The following is a 14,948-nucleotide window of genomic DNA, read 5'->3' on the forward strand; positions in this document are numbered from 1 at the left end:
CCAAGTTTGACTAGATTTGATGCATCATTAGCATAAGTTTTAGAAATAGTAGATGACTATACACTATCAGACCCAGTCTTACTTTCAATGAAAGCAAATATTCGGACTTTTTGATTCAGAGTTCAAAACAAGTATAATAAAAATAAGTTCTTTATCTTATTCTTATTATTACTTTGTCGTAATATGTTAAACGAACATGTAGAAAATTATTATTTTTCCATCTAAACTAATCTTAACTGGGGAAATATGTATAGTATCTAACCTAATTTAGAATATTTTAAAATTAAACTTTATGCCTTAAATATCAGGTATTTTTTACAAAAATATATACATACATATATTAAAAAAAATACGTCTTTTAATTATAATTAGTCAATATAATGACCAAAAATATAAAGAAATAATTTGGTCCACCTTTCGAAATATCACAAAATAACTGTAAAAAAAAATATTACTTTTTACACAGTAGGCTTAAATAAAAGTATACATACTGCACTTGGTACTGTTTTTCCTATTTCTGCGAGTTCACAGCCTCCATAGTTCTTTTTCATGAATAAGTGTTCCCTATGGTGATGGACTATATAGCTTTCCGAATTTCAGCAACCGAAAAGTTTAGAAAATTCGCAACAATTTGCAAATAATGGCCAATCTGATAAAACGGTTGGTATATAGAAAAACAGCATCCTAAATATACCACAAAAATATCCATAAATAATTTTGTCCACCTAGATTGTTGAAATATCACACTGTGCCACGCAAAGAAGTTTCACTTGAAAAATATATTTTAACCCTTGACGACAAATTTAATTTAGATAATTTATTATACTATAATAAAAAATTGGAATTCAGTGTTTTTTTTTTAATATTCTTTTGAAGGAAAAAAATGAATCTTTATACAGTGTAATAATATGTTGTTTAGCTTATCAATTTAATTTAATTAAATATTGGAGACATGTGGCATCCGTCTTCAAAAATATTTTCCAATTAATTTTTCTTAGAACTCGTTAGTTTAATACTCAAATTGTATAACTTAGTTTATTTTATCAATTAAACTAATCGAAATTTTTCAAAGGTTCCAACTCTCAATTTTTTATGTTTTAATTCATGCGGAGTTTATTGCGAACAAATAAAAAACAAAAAAACTTTTCAAATCGGTCAAGCCGCTTTCGAGGTTTTGTCCGCCGAAAAAACGAACTTAACTTTACTAAATATTATTCAGTGAATAATTCAAGATTCAAATTAAAAAAAAAAAACTGCATTAGATCTTAGATATTTCATATTTAAAAAAATTTTAGAGCATAATACATTTTAGGATACTTAAAAATTTCCATTTCCAAAGTCCTTCCATCAATGGAAATTCGACTTTCCGACACCCAGTAGTAACAGCTAAATGTTTTTTTTTTATTACTCCCTTGTGTGATATCCAATCCGTTGGCTACATATCAACTACTAGAAACAAAAGTAGTCGGTTTTAGAAAAGGCACTGAAATAAGTATTTGTATTGGCTGCGAGCTAATTTACTTTAAAAGTTAACGTTCGTAACTTTTACTATAATGGGAGTTTTTGAGGCTTATTTTAGGAAACTTCCATGTATCTTATTAAAAATGTCATTGAGAAGGTTAAAATATTCTACAAAAATATTTAGCGGATTTTCGGGAGGTATCCTAATGCACATACATATGTACATGTACATTAGGGTTCCCATCGAAATTTTTTGTTTTGAAATTTCAAGACCCTACCCCCTAATTTCCTTCCTTTTTATGAAAAATATTATTGCCTATTTTTAGGGCTGCCAGACGTCCCGGTTTTCCCGGATATGTCCCGGTTTTAGACTATTTGTCCCGGTGTCCCGGTCCAACCTTAAAATGTCCCGGATTTCGTTTTAGTGTCCCGATTTTTGATTTGATTGTACAAATTTGAATAAAAGTTCAAAAATCACTACACTAAGAGAAAAAACGCGTTTCAATATTCAGAAAAATGTTGTGAATTCACTGAGGGAAATAACGCATAGTAAACATGAATATTTTATATTTGATTATCGTTTAAAAATGTTCGCATTTAAAAATAATACTTTCATAACACGCACGCACTCAACATTTAAATGCACATTTACATGTCTGGCTGTAGCTGAGTACGCGAAGATGCTTGCCACAATTTGCTAATTCCCAGAGGGTCAGGGTTCAATTCCCATTACAACCAGCATGGAATTTAAATATTTTTTTTAACTTAATTATGAAAAAGCAATCGGTAATTGCAAATCGCTTCATTTTAATATGGCCGTATTTGAATTGAATATTTCTATACTAAATACTAAAATTTGTATGTTTAAATGTATTACGAGTTGGGTTGGTGCTCTTTCATATGAGTATTTTTATACCCGAGCGCACTTGTGCACAAGGGTATTATAACTTTGTTCACATAACGGTTGTTTGTAACAGGCAAAACGAATCGAGATAGATATAGACAAATGTATACATAAATGATCAGGATGAAAAGAGAAATCGATTAAGCGGTGACTGTCTGTCCGTCCGTCCGTCCGTCCGTCTGTCCGTCTGTGCACACGATAACTCGAGTAAAAATTAAGATATCTTAACGAAACTTGGTACGTGTACTTCTTTCGGGCGTAGGACGGATGGTATTGAAAATGGGCAAAATCGGACAATAACCACGCCTACCTCCCATATAACGGTAATTTTCAGAAATACGAAAACTGCGATATTTTAGTAACTACTGAAGATTATTCACTCAAAATTGATATTTGCAATAACTTTTAGACGAAAAATAAGAATATTAACATTTTTTTGAAAATGGGCGTAGCCACGCCCACTTATGGTTACATGTGTATATCTTGGCAACCGCTGCACCGATTTCTTCCAAACTTTGCACAGTTATTGGCCTTGGTACAGGATACCAAATGGCCGAAAATTTTAAAAATGGGACAATAACCACGCCCACATCCCATATAACGGTATTTTGGAGAAATACGAAATCTTCGATAAATCCGTAAATATTGAAGCTAATTTATTCAAAATTGATGCTCGCAACAATTCTTTATCAGGAAATACGCTTATCATAAAATTTTGGAAAATGGGCGTGGCACCGCCCACTTATGATCACATATATGTATCTCGGCAACCGTTCTACCAATTTGTACCAAACTCGGTATGATTATTGTGTTTGCCACATAAAAGCAAACCGTTGAAAATTATTGAAATCGGACTAAAATCACGGCTTTTCATATAACGGTAAATTTTAGAAATGCTCGAAACGTCAATATTTCGAAATTTAAGGACGCTAATTTATTCAAAATTGATACACCCCGGTTTACCATGTAGCGGTAGCTTTCGGAAAGGTGAAAAGGCATATATGTAATACTTGCGCCGGGTATTTAGTGTTCGGCCCCGCCCGAACTTAGACTTTCTTACTTGTTTTAATTTAGCATGATTTTTTAATTATAAACTTCTTTCTCTCAGTGCACCGCTTTAATTTGTGAAATAGTCACATTTCGAGATAGTTGAACTTTGCACAAGCAATAGTTGATGATTAGTATATGTACCTAAATACGTTCAAAATGACGTGCACAGAGTTTTACAATTATATTAAGGAAAAGACAGAAGTTTTGAAACCAGTTCACAGCAACGAAAAATATTGGCGCATTTACATGGTATGAAGCCATATGAACTGTTGATACGCTAAAATAGAGGGACTACATGTTCTAATGAGGAATTCAATGATATCGATGCATGTAATAAATTTTTTCATATGAAAAGTTATGGGGAGATACTGTAAACATACTGTTGTGATACTGTTAAGCATATGAAATTATAGCAAGTTGAATTTTCATACATCTTCCCATAAAAAATTTAACAGATGCAGAGATACCAAGGGGGGTTTTTCCCATTTTGATGCCTTTTTAATATAAAAACCCACCGAAAAGGAGGAAAGCGGCAACTCCGCCATTCACATACATGTCAAAAGTATGAATTTAAAAATTAAAAACAATAAACAAACAAATTCAAAACAAAGAAATTCCTTGTACTAGAACTTTTTGAATTGAAGCCACTCACGTTTAGTGGACAATAAAAATACGAAGAACTATGATAACAAACTTACAACAAGATATTACAGAACATTTTAATGAGCTTTATATCACGTTTAAGTAACAATAAGCCTATATTTTCAAAGCTGGCAAAGAAATGAAAATTTGTATTTTTTGTTGTTTACACAAAGCCTTGCCAAATATACATATAAGTCAAAATTATAGAAGGCATGTATACTTCTCCCTTTCATTTTTTCATACAGTTTATGCTTCTTTCTGGCTTTTACAAAAATGCAGGGATACCGCACTTATTTCGGTACAATATGATCGTAATGTATTTTCAATTCGAAATCAAACAAAAACATCCCACGAAAATGTTTGCGATTTTAGAACCATTAGTGAATATTTGCAAACTACTGCAAATAATAGAGTGCCATATCTTACAAAGTTCAGAGTATTAACGAAACAAACAAGCATTTTATAGCTTCATGTTTCCTTCAAACCGCATTGCTATTTTTTCTAGCTTTTCCTTTTGTTTAGCGCTGTAACCTATTAAGTTATATCTTTTAATTTATACATGTGAACTATTTTCAATGAGCATTTTTCCATTTGCTCCAGAATTTTGGGTACATTTTCTTATTCTTTTTTATATTACATATATACACTCCGAAGTTCGGGATAGTATTTTGAATATACCAGCAATATATGTAAAAGTAGTGGCGGCTGCTGTAGAGCATTACGCAGAGCCTGAGTTCAAGCCCAGTTTTTCTAATAGTGGTTGCCCCTCTGTTGGTAATAGTAAACCTCAGAGTGTATTCTGTCATGGAAACAACTTCTCATTAAAATACAATTGCCGTTCGGAGTCGGCGTAAAACTGTCCTTTGCTTTGTGTGACAAAATCACGCACGCCGAATATCGGAGGAGAAGCTAGGCCAAACACTAACATATTGTTCAAGCGATATACATATTCGTCGTTTAAAGTACAAAAGCGCGTATCGTGGTTCTGCAAAACCTCGGAACTGAAATTTGTGCCAAAAAAGATATTTGGTCATCGGAAGCTCCTGACATCAAGCCCTTAGCAATTTATAATAAAATATCGACTTAGACATAAGGAGAGAAGATTGTTAAGTTTAAAAGAGAGAACCGTTTTTAATTGGGACCAGTTTCACTCTCTCCTATAAAATTTAGGCAACCTCCCATACGAGGTTTTGCATTTCCTTGATGCGCGGTTTTGTGCTTTAAACGAAGATATGTAGAAGTATTGCATACATATTTTGGTGCCTTTTCAAGTATAAAATCCACTCAGAAACGGAAGAAAACGGCATCCCTATGATTTCAACTTATGCCAAACGTTTCGTAAACAAGCAATTCTGAACAAAAAACTGTTTTTCCACAAAGATCTTTAAATGGAAGCATTACAAATATGGAAAAATAGCAATCCACAAGGCTTTATTGGCAGTAGGTCCTTTTTAAAGCACATTTAACAAAAAAATAAGCTTCTAGCTTCGAAGCTAGCACAAAATAAAATTTTTTTATTTGCTGTTTACAAAAAAAATATTGTCTAGTATACAAGTCAAAATTGTTAAATATATATCGCTTTCATTCATTTCTTCATAGAGTTGGTGCTTCTTTTATAGGAAAATTCATACGGCTTATGAACAGATTCATACCATGTAAATGCACCATATGACTTATATATTAATGTTATCTTGTACTTAAATTTTTTTCTTTCATGAAACCTATAGTACTTGTAAGTACAATGCCGTACAAAATTATTGGCTCGTAGGCTCTTTCATCAGAACACAATTTCTAATCAGATCTTTTAGAAAAATTTTGAAAATGTAACTTTTGAGCCAATTAATATAGTGCAAGTCTGAAGTTGCCAGCAAATTTCGTTGATTTTTAGCATTTATTTTTTTTGCTGACAGTGTCTTCCATATAAAAAGAATTATCGAACATAGTTTGTATGGAAGAAACTATCAGTAAAACAATACCAAAAACCAACTAAAATTTAATGGGCTGAAAAACTTCATTTTAAAAATTTTCATAAAAAGTCTGATTAGAATGTTGCAAATTTGTATGAAAATTTATTGAATTTTCCCGAGTTTAGCACAAAGTTTACAAATTTTTGTTTATGTTTTTTTATATATTTAGTATAAATTGTATTTTTATAAAGAATAAAAAAGGTTCATGCCTTGTGAAAAATTCTCTGTGCTTTAGTTGTGATAAGTTGTTTTGTTTTGTTGGCGTACGTTGTAATGTTGTCATGATCTCATGTTTTTATGTTTTTGTTTTTGTATGTCAAAATAAAATTTCACTACATCCTTTCGCATGTCGAAATGAAAGAGAAGGGGGCGAGAGTGGTCCTCCCTAAAGTGTCCCGGATATCTGGCAGCCCTACCTATTTTTATAGATTTTCAAAAATCATTTTTTTTCTTATTTTTTAAGTTTTCATCCAATTTCAAAAATATTCAAAACGATGGTTAAGAAGGCTAAGCACAATCAGTATAATAAATTTGGTCGAGATCGGTCAAGTAGTTTTTGAGATACGCATATATCATATAAGAGGGCGGTGTCACTCCCATTTTCCTAAAATTCCTTGAAAAACCACTTATTTGCTAAAGAGCGATTGTATATATCAATTTTGAATAAATATTTATGAATTCCTTAGCCACACTGCTCAAAAAATCTGAAAGTTCGGTACATAAACAATATAAATTCAAAGCCGTATTTACGAAAAGTCGCCTATTTCCGACAAGTTTTATGCGATTGCAATAAGTTTATCAGTTTATTTAAAAAAATATTTAACTAGTGAATCCACATAGCGTTAAAACGCCAACATTGAGTTTAACTTTTTAAACAGTTGAAACTTTATTCAAAACCCCCAAAAAATATTCCTAATGATTCATCTAAACCATTTATGAGTGACGAAAGGTCTCGCATGGCGTCGGTCTTCATTTCATCAAATTTCAAATCTCCCTGTACCGCTAAAAAGATCCTAGCTCCAAAAAATAAAACCTTGTTGCACGTCTATGTAGAATCCAAGTTATTTAACGTGACTTCTCATTTTGTAAATTAGAAATAACGGTGCAGATGTGATGACCTTCAAAAAAATAAATGGACACCTTAATTAAAAATATTATCAGCCTCAATTTTTCTTAAAACTCTTTCGTTTGGCACTAATATTTCGAAACTTCATTTATGTAGTTTGTGTATAAGTAAAAAAAAATACACTTTTCAAATAGGTGGCAACCCTCTAAAAGTATTTTCAAATTAAAATCTTTTTATCGCCTGCAATCGTTATACATATTCATTTCAATTAACTGATGAACTAAGTTGAATTGGATTTTTTAAGCACATGGCAACTCCCTAAGTACAGTTCAGAAATAAATTATTTTCAAACCCATTTCGATTGACCTTTCAAAATTAATTTAACTTATGAAATAATTTGAATTGAAATTTTTCAACAGATGGCAGCCCTCTTCTGATATCCTAAAAAAATTCTAAATGTTCAATTTAAAGATTTTTTAACATTCGTTCCATTGATACCCATATTTTAAAATTCCATCTAACTTATATATAATTAAACTAAATACAACTTCTAAAACAGGCGGCAACCCTCTTAAAAATTGTTTTAGAACAAAAATTTCCTTCAATATTTTTCGTCTGACGTTGTTATAGATAATTAAAGTAGCTGATGAAATAAGTTGAAATTTATTTTTTATACATGTGTCAACACCCTCCTAAATATTGTAAAGAAATAAAAGATTTTAAACCCATTTCCATTGAAAACCATCGTTTAGTAATTCATTTAATTTATTGAATAATTTTAATTTAACCTTTTAAACTGGGGCTTGCCTCAAACACACCAAAATATGCTAAATTGTCAAACTAAATATTTCTTAGAACTTCATTTGTCATCAGTTTTTAATATTTCATTTAACTTGGGTATAAAATAATTTAATTCGACTTCTCAAATAGGTGGCAACCCCCTTCAAAATATTTCCAAACTAATACCTTCTTAAACCTCTTTTGTCTGACACCTCATAGTGATACCGTATTAACTTACCGAATTTGTTTAACTACAATTTAATTACATTTTTAAACATGTGGCAACCCTTCTAAACGTAGTTGAGATATAAAACCTTTTCGAAACCATTTCGGTTAATACCCATATTGTAAAAATTGACTTAACTTTTTAAATAATTTGAGCTACATTTCTTAACAGGTGGCAACTCTTTTCGAAAAAGTAAAACTTTATTGAACATCTACACCCTAAGCCCTTTAATTTGACAACTCACTTTTGAATATCGAATGATCGGATCTGAGGGCATTGATGATTAAATACCTTGAGTTTAATTATTTAACAGGTGGCAACTCTTCTCGAAAAAGTAAAACCGTACTGCACGTCTACTGCCCAAGCTCTTTGGTTTGACACCTCATCTTTGAAAATCGAACGCTACCTCTAAATGACCTTTAAAAAATTTATAAAATTAGGCTATAATAATATTTCTCATAAAATCGAATAAAATTAGGGGGTAGGGTTTTGAAATTAAAAAAAAGCTGCGATGGGCACCCTAATGTATGTACATACATTACATATACATACATATGCATAAGAATTTTTTGACAATTTCCCAACTGTCAGAAAGAAATGTTTTTAACTCCACACATTCAATTAAAGTGTTATTTTAAAGTGCATTAATAGTTTTTGTAATGCATAAAAATTTCAGAAGCTTGAGAAAAAAATTTAAATTAAAATGTAGATACATGTATGTATCTACATATTTTTACTCAAATACGATTTAACGATAAATGGATGCAAATAACGCAATCATAAAAACATAAAACGCTAATCAAGCATTTATTTACTTGGGCAATTTATCGAATGTTTTCGCTGGCACTCCTCCTAAAAAAAAAAGTACATATAAATACATAAATAATAAATGGCAATGGCAAAAAAACTTGTGGGGTCGAAAAAATTGCCATTTTTCTGTTCCATACATTTACACGCGTACTACCGATTCCCTCGAAAACTATCTACTTCTGATTCAGGGCACTTCAAGGACAACAATTCAATCAAAAAAAAAAACAAGCAATCAAATGTCTGCAAAATAGGTTGGAAAAGTGATAAAAACAACAACTATATAGCAACAAATACTAATTCAATATTAACAATGTGAAACATTTATTTATTTTATGCAGCAATTTAATCGAAATTACATACATGACCAAATTTATGCAACATCTTAGCAAATGTAACAAAATAAAATCGAATGGAGAATATTGGCTGTTAGCTATTGGCTGCTGGCTGTTGGCCATCGGTTATGGTTGTTGGCTTGAAACGACATTTATAGCTTGTTGTCGGCATATGTGGCCTACTTACTTACATAAGTGCGTGCTACATCACGTCGCCTCAGAAAACGGATGACGAATGTGCAAAATCACGATTTTGGGATTTTGATGCAGATTTACTAAGTTGGACATGCTCTTTCGATTTCTGCAATCCATTTTTTTATATCTCCATTAGTTTTTGAGATATTTCGTGCGCATTTTGTCGTATGTTACATAATATTAATGATTGGGTATGCCTTTTGTTGTATGTGCTGAAAATGCGTCACATACGACAAATTCCCATACAAACGTACCTTTTTTTTAATCATAAAACATTTGTCGTATGTGGCACATATGACAAATTCCCATACAAATGTAATCTTTTTTTAATCATAAAACATTTGTCGTATGTATCGCAAAACTTTGATCTTACGACAATTCGATGGTCCTCTACTATAACGATACAATTAAAATTGAAAATTAAACTAAGTAACTAATTTTAAAATTTTAAATTTTTAAATTTTAGCTTGCACTGAGTCTCCAATGAAATGAAAGAAATAAAAATGTACAAAAGACTGAATTTAAGTATTGTTTTTTGTTTTTATATAAAGAAAACGTATGTTCCTAACATATTTACAGCATAAGGGATGTACAGATTTTTTTTATTAAATACATGATTATGTTTTTGTTATGTTTTTTCTAATAAGTAATCATTATTTAATAAATATGTCTGGTTTTTTCATCAAATTATACCATCGTCGTTGAAATAGATACTTTACTATTGTCGTATGTTCTGTGGACAAAACAAAGTGGTGAGTAAACGCTACTTACGACAAATGTATACGGAATGAAAAGTAAATTTTCTCATTAACGTTAAGAGATATTAAATGTAAAAATATGGGAAATCAAAACTAATAACACCAACTATGTCTCCTTCAAAAGTTACAAAAATCTACCGTACAGTTTCGGATTAATTCGACCTTAAACTTCAAAGTCAATTTTCTCAAAACCGTGTTTTGTAACATTCGACATCCGTTTTCTGAGACGACGATCAGTAGATGTGTTTGTAAGTTTTGCTTTGCCCGCAGGGTAGACGTAGTGGAGATAACTTAGACTCAGGCACGCTTTGCAGTGGACAGGCATAGTTTCCGGCGCAAATGCAATACAAATGGAATAAGCACATGTAGGCGGCTTTCCTCTATTGGCAAATGTGTATTTACGTAAAAATTGTGTGTGTAGGTGTGTCTGAGTGTACCCTGCAGTAAATCGCGCTAGTTCAGGACTAGCGCAAGCTAGCACTTTAAGAGGCGGTACTGGTTCTCGATCCATCCCAACGCAATGCTTTCAACTGTCTCTTTTTACATCGCGATGTCCTACGAAGTGGAAATTACACCCCTCTGCAGAACTTTCGAACTAGTTCTAAACTGGTTAAATTTTGGAAAGTTCTGGGGCAGTATGATTTTTTATGAGAAAAAATTTTTAAACTCGATTATTGCATTATTTTGCTTTTCTGAACTGGTTCCATTTTGGACAGATCTGAGACAATAAGTTTTTTATTAAAAAAAAATCTGATTATTCGATTTTTTGATATTTTTCGTGTTTTTTTGTTATTTATATTAAATTTGATCACTTTCTCTTTAATTTTTAAGCGGCGCTCAAAAATTTAAGTTTATTAAATCTGAGATTCACAACTGCTTCCACCGCAATTTGAACTCGCGACCAACGATGTTAGAGTCGGAGGTCTTCCCGCTGAGCTATTTTCACATTGTACGAGAAGTGAGAATTTGTGCATTTACTTCTCAACAGAGCGCAGCTAACCACCGAAAGTTTCAACTGCCCCTCTCTGCAGCCGTTTTGCCCTAGTTCTGAAATGTATAGGGCGGAACTAGCGCTTTAACAGACTGTCTCTAAATTTTACTGCAGGGTAACTTGTCTATATGTACGTATGTATATTGGATTAAGAATGTACGCAGTGCTAGGTACATAAATTTTTAGTAAGTAAAATAAATGTAAGGATTTGGCTCTCATCGTTGGACGAAATGGAAAATCCGGTTAGTCTGGAAATTTCTAATGTACATTTTGGCAATGACAGTTTTCTATGTTATGAACAATATGTATGTCTGAAAACTGAAAGTGCAGCAAAAAGACAAAATATGGATAGATATTATTTATTACATCTATTGACACTTTAAGATTTTAATTTAATTTAACATAAAAATATTAGTGCAGAGATAAGCAAACAAACAGAGAACAAAACAATACATATTCAGAATTGAAAATAAAGAAATCTTATTTACGAGTACTAACATGCATACATTTTTAAATTCTATGTATTTGGATAGCTGCACTTCCACGCGATTTCTATTCCAAACTAGCAAATACCCGGCGTGCTTCGCTGCACCTTCAAACTATTTTTGTGGTGTTGCAACCTTCCACTAAATCCAAAACTGATAGTTTTTACTGTTTTGAAAGTATTTATGAAGGAAACTTTTTTTGAAATTAGTTAGTTAGTGGTGTTCGATTTTTTTTTTGTGCACGGTATCAAAAACGACAAATATTGAATTAATACACCTTTTAAAAAATATATAGACTCGAGTTATAGGATTATAAATTCAATTCCCAGGAGAAAGTCTATAATTTGCCTACCTTTTAAATATCTTCGAAACAATATTAACCCATCATTTAAAATTTAAATTAAATTTAAAGATCTGCTAACGAGGAGATCTTAGCGTTATGCTGTTCGCCTTTTAGAAAAAAGTTTTTCAAAAATTAAATTAAATTAAAAGAACATATACATATATTTTTCTTTTTAAAGCAATAAAACGTAACAAATTAAAAAAAAAATCAAGAAAAAATAAAAACATTAAAACAAAAATAAACATAAATTAAAATCATTGGTTTACATCATAAAACAATAAAACCTAAATAGTAATTAAAAATTATATATTAAAAAAAAAATATTTTTAAAATAAATTCTAGGTTCAGGTTAGGTGGCAGCCCCATATGTCAGGGACTTACTTAAATAATTCCACGCTACATTCTGAGCGGTGCCCAATATTTAATCGATAAAACGACTCGAACCGATTATGTATTTACTATTTCGGCTAATCTCAATGCCTTAGAGCTCCTTGGGGCTATTAAGGATGTGAGAGCCACAACCTTCAACCTTAGTCTCGAAAACGTTGGACATCTAATAAGGTAGTGTTGAGGTGCCTCCATCACGTAATTTTCCAGGCAACTGTGACATACATATTTCATGGTTCACCCTTACTGCGTGAATACCGCTTAGACAGTGAGCCGTTAAAGAACACACTAAGAGTAAAAGTTGTGGCTGTGTAAATGTGAGGAGTGCCCCCGACCGGCCCCTGTCCACCCTCAACCAGAAGGACCTTGCGATCGCACATGCCCAGATTTTCGTCCAGCGCTCACTGAGATTACATGAGGCCCATCCATCCAAGAGTGTATCACAGGTGAACAAGTATTCCGATGCGACCGAAACAGAGCACAGACATTCCTTAACCAAGTTAAAACGCACCTCCAACGTACTCAAGGCCCTGATAGCCGCTTGATAGCAGCCATTTCCGCCTGGAATACACTGCAGAAGTCCGGGAGCCTAAACTTAGTGTTGAGGGAAATCTCTCAGCAGGAGACCCCACTATCAACTCTGCCGTCCAGTTTCGATCCATCCCAGTGATCGGACTTAAAAAAATTCTGTGTGGTAGAATCTGTAAAAAAATGTGGTAGATTTCAAACAAATGTGGTAGATCTCAGGTTTTGGATCAAACTTTGTACAAAAATTAAAAAAAATTGTGCAATGTTTTACCTAAATTGCAAACTTTTTAATTAGACTCTAAAAAAATAATTTTTAGTATAACAAAGTGCAAGATTGAAGTTGATAAAAATTGCGTTGAGTTTTGGCAATTTCTTTCCTTGACAGTGTAAAGCAGTTCCTTCCATATCAACATATTTTTCGAACATACATTTTTTTGCAACCTTGCGGATTGCTGCCAGCTTTTATTTTTATCACATCACGATGTAGCGAACAAATGTGGCACGTTTACAGAAACCGCTACTCGGGATTTGCCGATTTGGACAATTCTCAAGTAAATGTAAACAACGCCTCAGAAACTTTAGATGCGTTGAAATTTCACAAAAATCACCGCTTTTTAACATTTTCGCTATTAATTCTTTTTATAAATAATATATTTTAAAATTTAACATAATGAAACCACGTTTCCTGTCGAAAAATTTATTATTGAGAAAATTTACTATTTACAGTTTATTTTATCCTCCCAGTCGGTCACTTATCCATCCGTGAAGAAGTTCACGGCTCTACCTCTATAGAAGCTTGGCCCGGCCCAACAAACAAAATTTTAAAACGACAGGAATAAAATAAGATCCCAAAAGTTTAAAAAAAGTTAAAAAAATTGATTTTTCTGTCTAAAACAATAAAATCTATAATTAAGAAACAATTAAGTTTGCTGGGTTGGAGCAAAATTAAATTAACAAAAGAAAAACAAATTACATAAAAAAATAAAATAATATAAAATAAGTCTCTAAAAATTAAATGAAATTAAGAAACATATATTTTTTTTAAATAATAAAATTTACATATTAAGAAAAATTTAACTCAACAAAGAAAAAAAATTATTCCAAGAAAAAAAAAATCCTAAAAATTAAAAAAAATATTAATATTTTTAAAACAATAACCTCTGAACACCTAAAGATAATCTAATTGAGAAAGAACAAGTAAGAAAGTCTAAGTTCGGGCGGAGCCGAACATTAAATACCCGGCGCAAGTATTAAATATATGTTTTCCACTTTTCCGAAAGCTACCGCAACATGGTAAGCCGGGGTGTATCAATTTTGAGTAATTTAGCGTCCTTAAATTTCGAAATATTGAAGTTTAAAGCATTTCTGAAGTTTACCGTTATTTGAAAAGCGGCCGTAATTTTAGTCCGATTTCAATAATTTTCAACGGTTTGCTTCTATGTGGCAAGCACAATAACCACACCGAGTTTGGTACAAATTGGTAGAGCGGTTACCGAGATACATATATGTGATCATAAGTGGGCGGTGCCATGCCCATTTTCCAAAATTTTACCATAAACATATTTCTTGGTAAAGAATTGTTGCAAGCATCAATTTTGAATAAATTAGCTTTAATATTTACTGATTTATCGAGGATTTCGTATTTCCCGAAATTATCGTTATATGGGATGTGGGCGTGGTTATTGTCCGATTTTAAACATTTTTGGCCATATGGTATGCTGTACCAGGGTCAACAACTGTGCCAAGTTTGGAAGACATTGGTGCAGCGGTTACCAAGATATACACAACTATAAGTGGGCGTGGCTACGCTCATTTTCCAAACATTTTTAATATTCTTATTTCTCGTCTAAAAGTTATTCTAAATTTAAATTTTGAGTGAATTATCTTCAGTAGTTACTAAAATATCACAGTTTTCGTATTTATGAAAATTACCGTTATATGCGAGGTAGGCGTGGTTATTGTCCGATTTCGCCCATTTTCAATACCATCCGTCCTACGCCCAAAAGAAGTGCATGTACCAAGC

Source organism: Rhagoletis pomonella, unplaced genomic scaffold (genome assembly GCF_013731165.1).
Source record: "Rhagoletis pomonella isolate Grant_MI unplaced genomic scaffold, Rhpom_1.0 Rhpom_scaffold_00006, whole genome shotgun sequence".
NCBI classification, from domain to species: Eukaryota; Metazoa; Arthropoda; class Insecta; order Diptera; family Tephritidae; genus Rhagoletis; species Rhagoletis pomonella.